Raw genomic sequence first — 16,470 nt, forward strand, 5'->3', positions numbered from 1 at the left:
TCAACTATTTTTAATTATTCTCTACAAAATTTTTTTGACTTTCAAAAAGTGTTCTGTATGAATCTATCTTGAATAAAAATATTATGATTATGATTAAATGAAATGAAAATGAAATGAAATAAAATTATATACTTACTTATGTCATACCTCTTCGGCATGCTACGTGGCGAGTTGAATCGATGTTGATTTTCCTCAATTCGCAAGGGGATAACCCCTGGAAACATTTTCCTGGGAATATTTGATTAATTATTTTTATTAATTATATAACAATTCAAGTCTTGGAGACCCTTTACATCTCTGGATAATTTGATGATCTTTTTTTATTATTATATACATTTTATCTCTGACACCTAGAGACTTTTACATCTCTAAACAATGTTAGTACTTCTGTTGTTTGTATATTTTTTTATTAGCTTTTTTTGTGTAATTTGACATTTATATTTATGTAATTGTTTTTTTTTGGGTTTTGTAATTTTGGGTTAATTTTATTGTTTGTAAAAATTGACATGTATAAGTGCCCCTGTGGCCTATTTGCTGAATAAATGTTTGAGTTTTGATGTTTGATGTTTGATGATATTTGCCCATGAAGGGAAAATAAGAAAAATTTGAAATTGTGTATAATACCTACCTATCTTTAGACCCTATAGGGATTCAGTCAAAATTTGGGCCCTTGAACTTTTTAAAAAGACATAAAAAGCGTATCTAACCCGTACCGTCCCGGGAAAAATTTCCATTCTTTTTTTGGAATATTCCCATAGTGACCGGGAATAATCGCCTGGTCTTAATAAAATAATTTTTACAATGGTACGTCTTTAATAAACAAAAACGATACAAATCACCATAGTTTAATTAGGGTCACAACAAATTAGGTAAAGCCTGACCAGTAATATATGATCATTGTCAAGAGGGCGCTGTTGTTGTGCATGTATTGGGTGACAGTTCGGTATAGTATGAAAAAATTAGTTCCAGTGAAATTCCGCAACATGGCGCGTAATCATATATTTCGGTTCAGGCTTTACTAAGTAATAAGAATAGTGGAGTGCCGTAATCTTTTTGCCAAGAAACTCGAGTACTCGTATTGTACACGGAGTTTCGTAATGCTTTTTGCATTGTATTATCAAAAAATTCAATAAAAATGGGTAAGGTAAGGTTTGGTAAGACGAACCTAGTTTATTTTGCTCGGGGCAAGACAAAAAGTATGAGGATTCCATACAAGTGTTTGTCTTACCCCGGTGATAGTCTTAGCCCGCCTTACCATACATAATTACTTTATTACCGATCTTTAAAAAAATGTATGGAGTAAATTTCTAAATGGTCTGACCTCGCTGAGATTTCGCATCCAGGCACATCGAGGCTTTAAAATGATGCCGTATTTTTTTTTTAAATCCAAAATGGCATCTGTTATGAGCAAACCCAGTTACCAAGTAATCTTGGTTGGGAGGCTAGGTACTTGCAGTTTAAAGTTTACTGGTCATTGTAGCTAGCTTTAATTAAAATTGTAATTCACCTAACCTATATTCCATTGGGGAATATTGGAATATATGTTTGGGGCATATTCCTGAGAGCACGGGAATATTTCCACGGCTCATCACTACTCGCGGCCTTAGAGCATACAGTAAAGGATGACTCACGTTAGACCGGGCCGTGACCGGGCCGGAGCTTCCGGCGCTTCGTTTTCTATGGAAAGCATCACGTGATCACCTGTCATGTCTTAGAAAAGTAAGCGCCGGAAGCTCCGGCCCGGACACGGCCCTGTCTAACATGAGTCATCCTTAACCCTTTAATGCTCAAAAATTTTTTTCTATTATTTTCTGGTTTCAAGCACTTAATGAAGTAGCCTTTTAGTAACTTACCCCTCTGTCTAAAACATTGTACAATGTGCAAAAAATCGTATGCAGACATTTCCATACAATGTGTGATGTGTTTATGTGCGTCAAAATGATGTGTTATTTTTTTTTATATGCGTATCTTCATGTTTCGACACAGATACTTTTTTGCATGTTTGAGTAATCTTTTGCGTCCGTTACTTCTGCAGCTCCCCGTGTTATTCGGCAGAAATTTTTGTACGCAAATAAGACATAGATTTACCTAATACCATAGAGTAACTTATACTAGAGCGGTACTGTCATATAAAATTTTGTAACCCCAGTAAATTCACTGCCATCTGTCGACACACTTTAAAACTAAAAATAAATATTTATAAAAATACGATAAAATGTATTTAAATATGGATAAATAATTTTTTTATTTGCATTAATTATTTTTATATGATTTTGACCCATATATATTCTTTCACTGGTATGCGTTAAAATTATAAATAACAAACGAAACAGTCAACGCCCTCTATACGAGTGTAGGCCAAAACTAGTGGCGCCATCTGATCGAGAATCAAATTTTCGTGATTTTCGAGGCACGTTTTTTCCTTAGACTGTATCCATCTATTACGGAGTTATATCTATCTTTGTTAATACCTAAGGCTACAGTTGTAAGTTGCTATAAACCCCGCAACACAATAGGGAATATTACGCAAAACTCTACGTAGAGGGCGTCACTAGCACAATCACAATCAAACCGGGAAACACGAAAATCGAAAGTTCGGTTTCTGCCTCTCTATTACTCTTGCCTATTTGATCGATAGAGAGGCAGATAACGAAATTTCGATTTACGCGTTTCGCGGTAGACCATAAATAACAAACGAAACCGTCAACGCCCTCTACACGAGAGTAGGCCAAAGTTAGTGGCGCCATCTGATCAAGAATCAAATTTTTTCGAGGCACGTTTTTTCCTTAGACTGTATCCATTCTATTACGGAGTTATATCTATCTTTGGTTCTACCAAGTTTAGGTATTTATACCGCAATATTACCGCAATGTTCTGCCGCCAGAGTGCAGCACTAGTGCACATCCTAAACCATAGAGTAACTTATACATACTATGCCTTAAACAGTTTTTTGACAAGTATTCATTATGACATTCATGCATCAAGGCGGTTTGTTTAGAGGTGGCCTACCGCGAAACGCGAAAATAGAAATTTCGTTATCTGCCTCTCTATCGATCAAATAGGGAAGTGTTTCATGTTTCGCGGCAGGCCCTGTGATTGTGCTAGTGACGCCCTCTACGCAGAGTTTTGCATAATATTCCCTATTTCGATCACAGGTTATTTAAAAAAAAAAAACATTTATTTCGGACCACAGAAATCCATAACGGTTAGTCGAACATGCAGTAACTTAAAACTATGTTAGATACAAATTATTTAAAACGTCAAACATTATTCTAGTTCGTTGATATATCGTTCAATCGTCCGCGAATGTGCCCCTGATTCCATCATATTAATCCTCTAAGCTCATTTGACACCAAACAACGATACTGATTTCTATGCAATCGCATAATGAAACCGATGTATGCAGTGGGATTAATTTAATAGGATTTTGATATGAAAATATACATTCTGAGAACAAAGGACAATTAATAGGAATGATATTATTGATAGTAACAACACATGTTTTCAGTATTTATCCTAGAGCCAAGGGGCCATGGCCCGGGGCGGCAGGCTGCAAGGGGTGGCAAAACACATGTATTATAAGCTCTCTATGATGTGTTCAGAAACCGCCTGTTACGACCGCCATTGCGGCATTTATCACACTACAATTAATTTTATTTATTTTATATTTATTAAAGAAAACCGGCCAAGTGCGAGTCGGACTCACACACGAAGGCTTCCGTACCATTAACTATAAAAACGGTCACCCATCCAAGTACTGACCCCGCCCGACGTTGCTTTACTTCGGTCAAAAATCACGTTTGTTGTACGGGAGCCCCACTTAAATCTCTATTTTATTCTGTTTTTAGTATTTGTTGTTATAGCGGCAACCGAAATACATCATCTGTGAAAATCATCTGTCTAGCTATCACAGATCACGAGATACAGCCTGGTGACAGACAGACAGACATAGTAATAGGGTTCCGTTTTTATCCTTTGGGTACGGAACCCTAAAAAACAGGCAACAAGGCCCATATTACAAATACCTTACAGAACATATATATGCATTTTAAAGGCTTTTTTAACATAAAAAAACCCTACGCTAGCCAACAAAATGCATTTTATGCCAAAATTCCCTTACATCATTTTGGAAGAGAGCTGATATTCCTTAAACTCATTAATATTTACAACGACGGGACTTAATCGCGTATAATAAGTATTAAATTTACCTCCGACGTTTCGAGGACGGCGTTGTCCCCGTGGTCTCGGAGGAGACTGGCTAAAGTTGACATCAACATCTTCTAGGCGCGCGAGTTTTTCGAACTACCCGCACTTGGTCTTGTTTATTAACTTGAACGTCCCGTCGTTGTAAATTATAATGAGTAAAAATCGTGAAAGTTTAAATCAGTGTGATTCCTTAAACTGCTGGATCGATTTCTATCAAAAATTACTAGTTATATATGTATTTATGTATTTGACGACCGGTCTGGCCTAGTGGGTAGTTACCCTGCCTGTGAAGCCGATGGTCCTGGGTTCGAATCCCGGTAAGGGCATTTATTTGTGTGATGAGCACAGATATTTGTTCCCGAGTCATGGGTGTTTTCTATGTATTTAAGTATTTATATATTATATATATCGTTGTCTGAGTACCCATAACACAAGCCTTCTTGGGCTTACCGTGGGACTTGGTCAATCTGTGTAAGAATGTCCTATAATATTTATTTATTTATTTTATTTCTGAAACGAGCGCTAAAGTATACCAAATTTTTATTTTATTTAAAGGAGCATATATTAAGCTATTTATATGTTATATAATATCAGTGACATCGTGTCTTAATTTGAGTATGGCTTGGGCGAAAACAACATGGTCATTATTTTGCCAATTTTCATTATTCAAAAGAGTATAAAAAGCTAGGCTTCCAAGCTAGGGCCTCCTAGGCATCAAGAAATTGCACAGATACCTTAAGTATGTGAGATAATAGGCTGGACAAACAATTTTTAGGGTTCCGTACCCAAAGGGCTACTTAGTCGGCAATGTATCGAAAATCGCAAGCGAATTTATTACAAGGTCTATAGAGCCCTTAAATAAAGCTTTCTTTTTTTCCGTCACCAATGCCTTGCAATGTAGCCGCGTTAGAACCCTATTACTAAGACTCCGCTGTCCGTCTGTCCGTCCGTCTGTCCGTCTATCTGTCTGTCACCATGCTGTATCTCATGAACCGTGATAGCTATACAGTTGAAATTTTCACAGATGATGTATTTCTGTTGCCGCTATAACAACAAATACTAAAAACAGAATAATATTAATATTTAAATGGGGCTCCAATACAACAAACGTGATTTTTTTTGCTGTTTTTTTTCCGTAATGGTACGGAACCCTTCGTGCGCGAGTCCGACTTGCACTTGGCCGGTTTTTTTTATTAATAGTATCAATCGATCGATCAGGTTTGTTTTTGGGATCAAATGTCTATATGGAACCCATTGCATTAAAGCAATACAAAAGTCAGAAATGATAGTCAAAGTCCGACAGTCGTACTTTACTCGCGAAACGTTCCTAACAAAACGATAAGTAAACGTGACGTCAAGATCACTGAGAGCCCATCTTGAATGTATGGAAAATAAGTAAAATTGCGATTTTACCGGTGAAATATTACGTTTATGCATATAGTTGCTATACAATCCTTTTTTGGGTAAAATGCAAGGAATCGAATGGTATCTTTACTTTATTCCTTTAAAAAAAACTGTACATTTTGAAACTTTTAGATCCTGTATTTTTTTATCATGTTCATATATTATTTTAATATTCACATTATTGTGATAAATTGCTCACATGCTATCTATGTTGCATATGTTGTTTTAAAATTCAACATTTGTCATCATCCCTATTACCGAATTGATTTCATCTGCCGGGGCCTGCAAACATTTGAATAATGACCATTTAACTAATTAAATTTTAACAAATTTGTTGTCACAAAACAGTTTATCTTTAGTGCTGGCCGTAATTTGCGGTTTTTGAAGTCATCATAGAGGGTTTATGATATTTAATGTGTGTAGATATAAATTAATTAAATTAACTTTCTCAAGAGAAAAGTGTGATCGCGTAATGACCAGTATTACTTGACACACACACTCATAACAACCCCACCCGACACCGGTCTTGGTCCTTGTTTACCGTGCAGGTAGGCTTTGTGAATAGCCACCCTGTTGCCATGCGCCGACCTTGTCATTACGGCCATGCGCAGTGCATCCGCGATTCCACGCGCACTCGATGGCCTTGAGAGCTATGCGCTTTTCAAGGTCACCGTTATTCCAGGGTGTCGGGCCGGGTCATTGGGAAAAATTGCCTTAAAATTATAATTATATTTTTGTAGGTCAGACCATTTGAAGGGTACACGGAAAGAACATGTCTAGTCACTTTTTTCGGAAAATGAGATTTTCATCTCAAAATGTAGAGCTCTTAATGAACTATTAGTTATATATTTTGCTACCACTGTATAATATATATAACAACTTTTTTTTAGTTAAAAAAGACCTGGTCACGGAATTACCGTACATTTTGACATGGTTCCAAATTTTAAAACCGCGATTACTCAAAATATTACTTTTTAAGTGACTAGAAATGTTCTTTCCGTGTACCCTTTATTTAACCATGCCTCTTGCTAGCCCTGCTTGAATAAACAATATTTTTTTTAAATGGTAATGGTTTTGCAATGAATCTGCTAAAGTAATAAGTAATTGAAAATTGGATTTGTAATTTTTATACAGGGCGGGCACATTTTTATTTTTATTACGTTTAGGCACATTTTAGGAGGAAATATTAGTAACAAAAGTGGTCAGATAAAACGTAAAATATAAAATAAAATAAAGAGTGGAATGCTAGCCCTTTACTTTTTATCTCACTTGTTCACAAATGCACATGAAGGGAGTAATAGCGCTCATACGACGCCCAAGGGAGTTAAATAATTTGTATTTATTACTAAAATAATCATTACGAATTAAACCAGAAATACTTACAGTTAATAAGGCGCTTTTAGCGCAACTGCCGGTACTCGTAAACTGCAATAAAATAAAATAAATCAGTAGAACATTTTTGGAAAATATCTAATTTTAAAACTTTAATTATTTTATATTGTGTGATGATAATTATGTAATTTGGTTGAATATTAAAAATACTTTGTTATTTTTAAGGCACCAAAGATTCACTTTTATATAGTTAATTCGAAATGGCGGGATTGTTAGTTCACAATTATTTAAATATTTGCTTACATGCGTTACCTGCGTCAAGTCTCAAAACGGAATGACCGGCCGAAACGATGAATGCAAAATTCGATAATGATTAAAGATTATTGGCGGGACTTCCAGAAGTCCCTCCCATTTTGGATGGCCACAAATTCAAAAAGTTGCATAACATATAACCTAGCACGGCATATACGTCTATATAAATTTTGAATGTAACGTAGGCTGTCGCAGTTGCACGTATGCACTTGCAGTAATGATAAAATAGGTCAGAGATAGTGTTTGTTGATAACAGTGCAGCCCTTGACCTTGAGGTGCCAAGGGGAGGTGTCCCGTTGGTCAGGATCGGGACCGCCCATCGATGCACCCGTGGGTTGCTTCCAGCGGCCGCCTAGCGGCACTCGGGCGGTCGTCGTGGATCGAGACACAACTCCTGAAACTAATAACCGAGTCGTGAAAGGACTCCTCGGAGCGGAAATTGGCAGGTAACGCTGTAGGGACCTCTAATTCGATTTTTCGTATATTTTTGGAATATTTTCAAATTTACCTTTTATTACGTTTTAATTACAGCGAAAGGATATTTTATATAAATTTTTATTAATTATAAGCCGATTTTATTGAAATAATACTTTCCGCGTCACCTGTAGTCGTGGCCTTGATCGAAACTTTAACTTTTGTCTGTAGCGAACTAGCGAATTACTCGTCTTGCAGCTGCGAATAACTTTTCATAACTTTTATCCATGATATGCAAAAAGAGGCTTACATTTTAGAGTTAGATATAATATTTCATAGTTAATTTTCTAGTTTAAAAAAAACCGGGCAAGTGCGGGTCGGACTCGCGCACGAAGGGTTCCGTACCATTACGCAATAAACGGCAAAAAATTGCGTTTGTTGTATGGGAGCCCCACTTAAATATTTATTTTATTCTGTTTTTAGTATTTGTTGTTATAGCGGCAACAGAAATACATCATCTGTGAAAATTTCAACTGTCTAGCTATCACGGTTCATAAGATACAGCCTGGTGACAGACGGACAGTGAAGTCTTAGTAATAGAGTCCCGTTTTTACCCTGTGGGTACGGAACCCTAAAAAAGAACTAATAAAAATATAGTTCCCGCCCCACTTATGCGTTTTCGGTAATCAAAAATTCATCAAAAATGTTTTACAGAGCGTGATCGACTAAGACCGATTTAGAAAACATTTTAAATCAAGTTTTATTTATTTATTTAAGCATTTATTAGTAGATCCAGATAATTTGTGACGTTCCACGGGTAAAGATACCTTATGGCGGTTGGTACTTACACTGTTATAAACGACGCTCCAAACGGTGCTGCGCGACGTAAGCGCCAACCACCATAGGGTACCTTTATCCGTAGAACGTCACATTTTATCCAAGGTACCTAATCATTTACTTATCCCTGTTCACATCTAACCTGAATGATACTTCCAGTTTGCAAGTAAATAAATTGGGAGCAGGATCGATGTTTTCATTAAAAATTCCTTAACCCAGCCACAGTGTAAAAACCGATCAAGTGCGAGTCGGACTTGCGATTTAAGGGTTCCGTACATTACACAAGTTTTAACATACTTTTTTATTTTTGCACGTGAAACGTTAGTGAAACTTTTTGAAAAACCCTAATGATGATGTAAGTAACGCAAAGTGTTATGGCGCGGTGGCTTATGTAACTATAATAGCTACATATATGCATCGTTTTTTATCAATGTTTAGGAAAGAAGTCATTACTTGGAAATGAATGTACCGCTGACAGAAATGGTGCTCATTTTGCTCTAGAAACGTAACGTAAAAAAATGTCACATATGTCAAACCACAGATATTTATTGAAGATTGATATTATTGTTTATGTACAACTGATGCAAAATAGCTCGCATAGCAAGATCAAATACCCCAAAGCCCAAATGCGAAGGCCGAGCTCCGCGTACGGCTGCGTCTTACGTAGGCGAACAACTCGCGAACGCGAAGCGAAGAGCCGCGACGCGGCGGCCCACGCGGCGGCCAAGCGAATTAAGAAAAAAACCGTTGATTCATATGAAAGTGTCTTAGGTGAGCGTTCTTCGCGCGAACGCGAAGCGGCGCGGCGCGGCACAGCGCGATGCGATGGCCTTTTCCGAACGTTTGATGAGAAAGAAAGATATCGACCTTATTTTTATTTAATACAAATTTTTGTATTGTGTGCTGTTGTTGTGAATTTTAAGAAGTAAAATTAAAAGCTTTTGTAGACCTCGCGATAAGCTCCATAAGGTTAAAAATGTAAAAACAATAAATCTTCATTAGTTTACGCATTATTACAGCGAACTCACAATAGTTTTAAGTGCCATCGACGTTACAATCACTTAAGTCCTTTAACTCAATTTTCTCTATTTTGAACATTGAAATAAACAAAAAACGACAAAAAAATATATCTAACTACCAAGCCGGCTCACAAGTTCACAACATTTCACGAAAATCGATTGAGAAATGCGACCTGCAGAGGAGAACATCCGGACAATCGGGAACAGAGACCTTCGCTAACGCTCTTTCAATAAATGAAACTAGGGGCTCTGTGAGCTGTAGACCTCTTTGTTAGGAACAATTCGCATCTTTTTACAAAAAAAAGTTGTTAACTCGCAAAGAAGGCAACAATTCTAAAATTGAAATACTCTCCCAACAAAATTAGAAATGTTTAAAAATGGCCCTTACTACCGATGCATTACTTGTAGCAAACAAACTATCCAAGTAAATAATAAACAAAATGGAAGACAACACAAAGGGGATCTAAAAAATTTGCTCCTAAAAAATGCTATTAATCCATAAACGAGTACCTGAATGATGAATCTTTGCCCAAATAAAATAATAATAATTTAAATTTAATAATAATAACTATGTTTTTATATTTTACTTTTATACTCATATTATAAAGAACTATAATGATAATCTAAATTACATTTAAATTAAATATACCTACTTACATAGAGTAACTTATACTAGAGCGGTACTGTCATAGTAAATTTTGTAACCCCAGTAAATTCACTGCCATCTGTCGACACACTTTAAAACTAAAAATGAAGATTTATAAAAATACGATAAAATGTATTTAAATATGGATAAATGATTTTTTTTATTTGCATTAATTATTTTTATGATTTTGACCCATGTTCTTTCACTGAATTGCGTTAAAATTGTTAAATAACAAATGAAACCGTCAACGCCATCTATACGACAGTAGGCCAAAGCTAGTAGCGCCCTCTGAACGAGAATCAAATTTTCTTGATTTTCGAGGCACGTTTTTTCCTAAGACTGTATCCATCTATTACGGAGTTATATCTATCTTTGCTACTTATAATATTATATATTGAATGAATGATAAATAAAATAAAATATATTTAATGCAATCTTATTAATGCTACTGTGGGAATATATTTAACAACAAATTAATAAAGATAAAATAAATCAATGGTACCTATCAAAATAGTACCCAGATAAGTAGCTAATTGATTATAATATAATAAAAAGTTTATAATAAAATAATAAGTAATTAATATAATAAAATAAGTATAAAATAATAAATATTAGCTTTTAATCTTATGCCTTGAACACGAGTTTCAAAATGCGTTAATTTTAATTTATGAACCTACATATATGACTGCACTCACCTCCTAGTTATAGTTTAGTTCTAAGAAATACTTGCTGTGCCCTAACAGGGTTCATGTGTTAACTTACCCTAATGTAATATCTGTTTTGTACCACATGATTAATATGCAATAAATTATGAATTATGACCTCGCAATTAGCCTAAAAAATTTAATTGTACACGGTATAAAAATTGGACACGGCGCGGATAGTCCGCCGGTTCCTCTCTCTGCGGCCCTGACCACCGGCAGCTTGGGCCTGGCCCCGCTGCTGGCGGCACACTAGGTTAGTTTTTTTATAATATGTTTATAAGTATTTTGTAGGTATTGTTTTTGTACGTGTTTTAATATTTTATTTTTATATCCATATTATAAAATAACCTAACTTAAGTTTAAGAATAAATAAAGATTAATAAATAATAACTTTTTCGAAACTCACAATAGTCGTAAGTTCCATATACGTTATTGTCGCTTAAGTCCTTTATGCCAGTTTCCGTGCATTTGAATATTTTTTTTATTTCTTCTCCATTTACTGGTATCTATAGAAATACCAGTAAAACCTATAAAAAATCAAATGTGAGTCGACATGCGCCACGCCTCTAGCCGCGTAGTATTCGCGTCTAAAAATGGCATGGATTGATCTCGCCCGCTTCGAGCCGCGCCGCGCCGCTTCGCCATCGCGTCTAGATCGATCACCTAGGACAATACATAGGTAATAACGGTTTGTAAGAAACAAACCCTAATTACCTATGTAAGTGTCCTAGGTGAGCGATCTTGTCTAGAGAGCCTAGGTCTCCATTTTCAATCACTAACAGTGCCTCAGTGAGTAGCGCGAGATATGTATATTTTTTGGCTACTGAAAAATCGCGTTTTGTCCCTTAATTCGATATGCGTACCTAATTTCAAATTAATTGGTGCAGTAGTTCAAATAACAAGATGGAACTTGTTTAAAATGGTTTCGAGCAGGTGATGGGAGTAGTTATTGAAACACCTTACGTGTGATAGTGTAAGAACGTATATTCTTTAAAAACCTGCCTTAGGTTGCACAAGCAATATGCGTTTATGAAAGGGGCCCACTGACTATCAGTCCGCCGGACGATATCGGCCTGTCAGTTAGAACAAAAATTTGACAGTTCCGAACAACTGACAGGCCGATATCGTCCGGCGGACTGATAGTCAGTGGGCCCCTTTACAGTAAACCAAAGTGTTACTGACTAATTGCCATATAACATAGTTTCGGAGCAACATAGTGACAGATGGACAGCCAGTGATCCTACAAGGGTTCCGTTTTTTTTTTTCTTGAGGTACGGAACCGTAAAAAGTAAATTTAGTTCCAGTTTATTTCATTCCATTAAGATTCTCTTTGAATGGAACTCCGCTTCTGTCTGTACCAATACCACGAATATTTTATACGTAATGGAAATGAATCGTTTTTCTGTGAAAACCGAGCTTGCACTAACATATAATGTTAAAATATTTCAAAATGAAATAGTATTTCACAATCCGATTTATAAGGTGGTACTTATAAATCCTCTGGGACCAGGTACAATGGACGAATTTTAAATTTGTTGAAGTACCTAACTTTGTGTCCAAATAAAAAAAAAATGGGTACTTATCTTTTTATTTTATTTTATTTTATACTTTATTGCAACCATGGTATTCATCAATATACAATTGTTATAAATAAAGTTACAGTATCTCATGGACCCTGATCAGGACATAGCAAATTACATATTTTAGCAACTAAAAAATAAGAGGTAACAGACAGACAAATAGACAGATAGAGTTACTTTCGCAAGTATAATATTAGTAGGGATTAGTGTAATTAGATCTAAGTACATGTTTCATATTTCATACAGACACATTATACAAACGTGCTTCTTTTTCCCGATATTTTAATTTTAGGACAAAAAAATAAAAAAAATAAAAATAAAAAAGCGATTACAGATCCATAATGTTAATCCAAAAAAATAAAATACGGAGTTGGACTCTCCAACCGAGGGTTACGTACTTTTTTGTATTTTGTTATTATAGCGGTAACAGAAATACATCAATTGTGAAAATTTCAACTGTCTAGCTATCACGGTTCATGAGATACAGCCTGGTGACAGACAGACAGATAGACGGACGGACAGTGGAGTCTTAGTAATAGGTTACCGTTTTTACCCTTTGGGTACGGAACCCTGAAAATGTAAGTTTGTCACTTTTATATCGGAGCGGCCAAGATACCTACTCGCAAATATCTGAACATGACTTTATTGTCAAGGCGGTAGAGTGCGTGTTCAGATATTTTTAAACACCTCGGCCGCTCCGATATATCTGTCGGCGACTGCACCTAATGTTTTTACTAGCCAACTGTGAGTCGCAAGTAACAATCATCCTATTAATCTCGTCTATAAAATTATCTCAAACTTCTTCCAACATCTGTACGGATATGATGGCTGCGCTATTGTCGTCTGTCGTTCGGGTCGTTCCATGCGTCCCTCTTGCACTTAGTTACTTGTCAGAACGTGACGGCCAACATGACAGACGATAAAAGCGCGACCATCCTATGTCCGTTGGACGTCAACTATGCGTAATAAACGATAAACGATTGTATAAACAAAACTGGGTTTCTTATAGAACTTCCTATGTATGTAGATATCACTATTTGTGGCGTTTTCAATCAAAAGGTACCGCATTGTCGCTTGTAGATAAGGTTGATTTCTAATTGAAGCTATATGGAAATAGCGCCTTACTGACAAGCGACAATAAGTACCCTTTTGGTTGAAAATGGCACATTTTTATTAAGGAAATTATTAACAACTAACATAAGCGCGATAAAGTTTGTGAGGGGTCTTGCTATTCTGGTAATAGGCTGGTTCGCTTAGGCCCACTTGCACCGTTTCACTAACCCAGGTTAACCGGTTAAACCTGGAGTTACCATGGTTACCATTACAATTTGACACTGGGTTAACGGTTTAACCGCCTAATAGACGAAGGCAAGCTCAGTTCTCCATACAAACGTAGTTACGCTCTCATTTTAAACCTACTAGCTATATTGCTCTGAAACTTTGTACTTAAAATAGGATAAAGTATATCTAGGTCTGTAATTAGTTTATGTAGCTTCAGATACTATAGTTAAAAAATACAGCGAATTTAAGTTTTTCATACAAAACTTTTTTATGCTTTATTTCGTTTGTGTTATATACTAGAGCTAAGTATATAAACTAATTACAGACCTAGATATACCTCATTTCATTTTATGTGCAAAGTTTTATTACAATACGTAGTTTTAGAATGAGAACGAAACTCCGTTTATATAGGAAGGTGAAACTCTGCCGAGCTTGCCGGGGACTCTTAACCAGTGTTGGCCGAACGTTAATTACAATTAACCATTAACCAGTACAAATTGAACCGTAAACCGTAACGGGCGGTTACAGTTTACGGTTCAATTTGTACTGGTTAATAATTAATTGCATTAACGTTTCGGCCAACACTGCTCTTAACCCTGGATTAGTGGGATGGTGCAAGTGGGCCTTAGAGTGTTTTGTGTTGTTTGTGAACCCATTTACAATAAGTTTTATACAAAGCCTAGTGAAAACTTAATTATGATAAGATTTAAGCTTAATTCAATTTAATTAATAAGTACCTATTCAGTTATAAGCAAGTTTAAAACTTATTAATCATAAGGCGGTTCCGTGGGAATCTGCCGAATCCTACACCGGAACGGGCGACGCAACAGAAAACTGTGTCCCCGAAATGATTTTTAGAGTTCCGTACCCAAAGGGTAAAAACGGGACCCTATTACTAAGACTCCGCTGTCCGTCTGTCCGTCTGTCCGTCTGTCCGTCTGTCCGTCTGTCTGTCACCAGGCTGCATCTCATGAACGGTGATAGCTAGACAGTTGAAATTTTCACAGATGATGTATTTCTGTTGCCGCTATAATAACAAATACTAAAAAAGTACGGACCCCCGGTGGGCGAGTCCGACTCGCAGTCGGCCGGTTTTTATTTAGCTTTTAAGATTTTTATCACTAGAAATAAGCATAAGCTCGCAGTGCCCTTTACTCGGCTCCATAAAATTAAAAAATCATTCATGGGTAATTGGGTAAAATTTTATAATAAACTTCCAAATATCATCACTGAATTTTCTGTTAATAAATTTAAAAATTATGTAAAACGTAAGCTTATCTCTACAGCCTATTATAGCACACAAGACTACATGAATGGTGAAACACCGTGGGATTAAGTGTGACTGAAAATAATTAATTATTTATTATTATGTTAATAATGATGAAATTGATAATTCAATGAATACCTATATTAGGTAATCCGTATTTTTTTACATTTAGATTTTCATTCTAGAGAGTTTCTAGACTAGTATTTTTTTATACAATTTTGTTTGTTTGGCGATCCTTTTGCGAAATTCTTATTATTAAGTTTGACATATCTCTAATAATTCAATGTTCTTAAAAACAATAATAACTGCATAAATAAATTGTTCTGATATTTATAATAAGGCAATATTTGTAAAACTTGACAATTTAAAAGTGCTTGTTGCTAGGCCTATTCGAATAAAGAATATTAAATTTTGAGTTTGACTTTGACTGACTTATTATTGTATGTATGTTCGTTTTTAGGGTTCCGTAATCCACTAGGAACCCTTATTTGACATTTATTTATTATAACAACATATTTACACAGCATTACAGTTTGCACCAAAGCGCTGGCAGATTTATACATGCAAATAGCAAAACAGTACATTGAAATACAATTTAGTCATGCAAATAATATAAATTAAAAATACCTATGTCAAGTGATTTTGCAACTACATATACAATTTCATGTCAAACAATACACAATAGACAACAAGGTAAATTAGAAAGCTATCATTCATCCATCATCTCACAGTTTCGCATCTTATAGTTTCGCCATGTCCGTCTGTCTGTCTGTCCGAGGCTTTGCTCCGTGATCGTTAGTCCTAGAAAGCTGCAATTTGGCATGGATACATAAATCATGCATTTCGACAGAACGGTAAAATAAAAACTACAGGATTTTTTTTAGGGTACCTCCCAAACAAAATGTTTCTTTTTTCAATTTTTTCGCTTTAACCCAATGGTGTGGGGATCGTTGAATAGGTCGTTCAAAACGAATAAGGTTCTCCAACAACCATTTTTTGATAAAATAAATATTTTCGGACATAATTGCTCCAAAAGAGATTTTAACCTAACTTTTGAACCATTAATAAATAAATAAATAAATAAATAAATAAATAGTATAGATATTAAATATTTTTATTTTTATTATATTTTTATTTTTTATTTTATTTTTATCACTAACATAGATTTATAAGTTTTGCTGTGCCTTGTACTAACAATAATATGGATTTTTTATTCGAAATAAAAATATTGAATTGAATTGAATTGAATAGGACATTCTTACACAGATTGACTAAGTCCCACGGTAAGCCCAAGAAGGCTTGTGTTATGGGTACTCAGACAACGATATATATATAATATAAATACTTAAATACATAGAAAACACCCATGACTCAGGAACAAATATCTGTGCTCATCACACAAATAAATGCCTTTACCGGGATTCGAACCCAGGACCATCGGCTTCACAGGCAGGGTCACTACCCACTA

The 16,470-nt window shown here is 35.6% G+C and overlaps 1 long non-coding RNA gene across 1 annotated transcript in view; it reads left to right on the top strand.

Annotated features, from left to right (window-relative positions):
* The window catches only part of LOC134754524 (uncharacterized), a 74,496-nt gene extending 58,026 nt beyond the window's left edge, over window positions 1-16,470 (top strand). The window contains exon 2 of the long non-coding RNA XR_010128930.1: window positions 16,360-16,470. This is a non-coding gene — a long non-coding RNA (uncharacterized LOC134754524). The remainder of the gene's footprint in view (window positions 1-16,359) is intronic.

The sequence above is a fragment of the Cydia strobilella genome, chromosome Z, assembly GCF_947568885.1.
Source record: "Cydia strobilella chromosome Z, ilCydStro3.1, whole genome shotgun sequence".
In the NCBI taxonomy this organism is placed as follows: domain Eukaryota; kingdom Metazoa; phylum Arthropoda; class Insecta; order Lepidoptera; family Tortricidae; genus Cydia; species Cydia strobilella.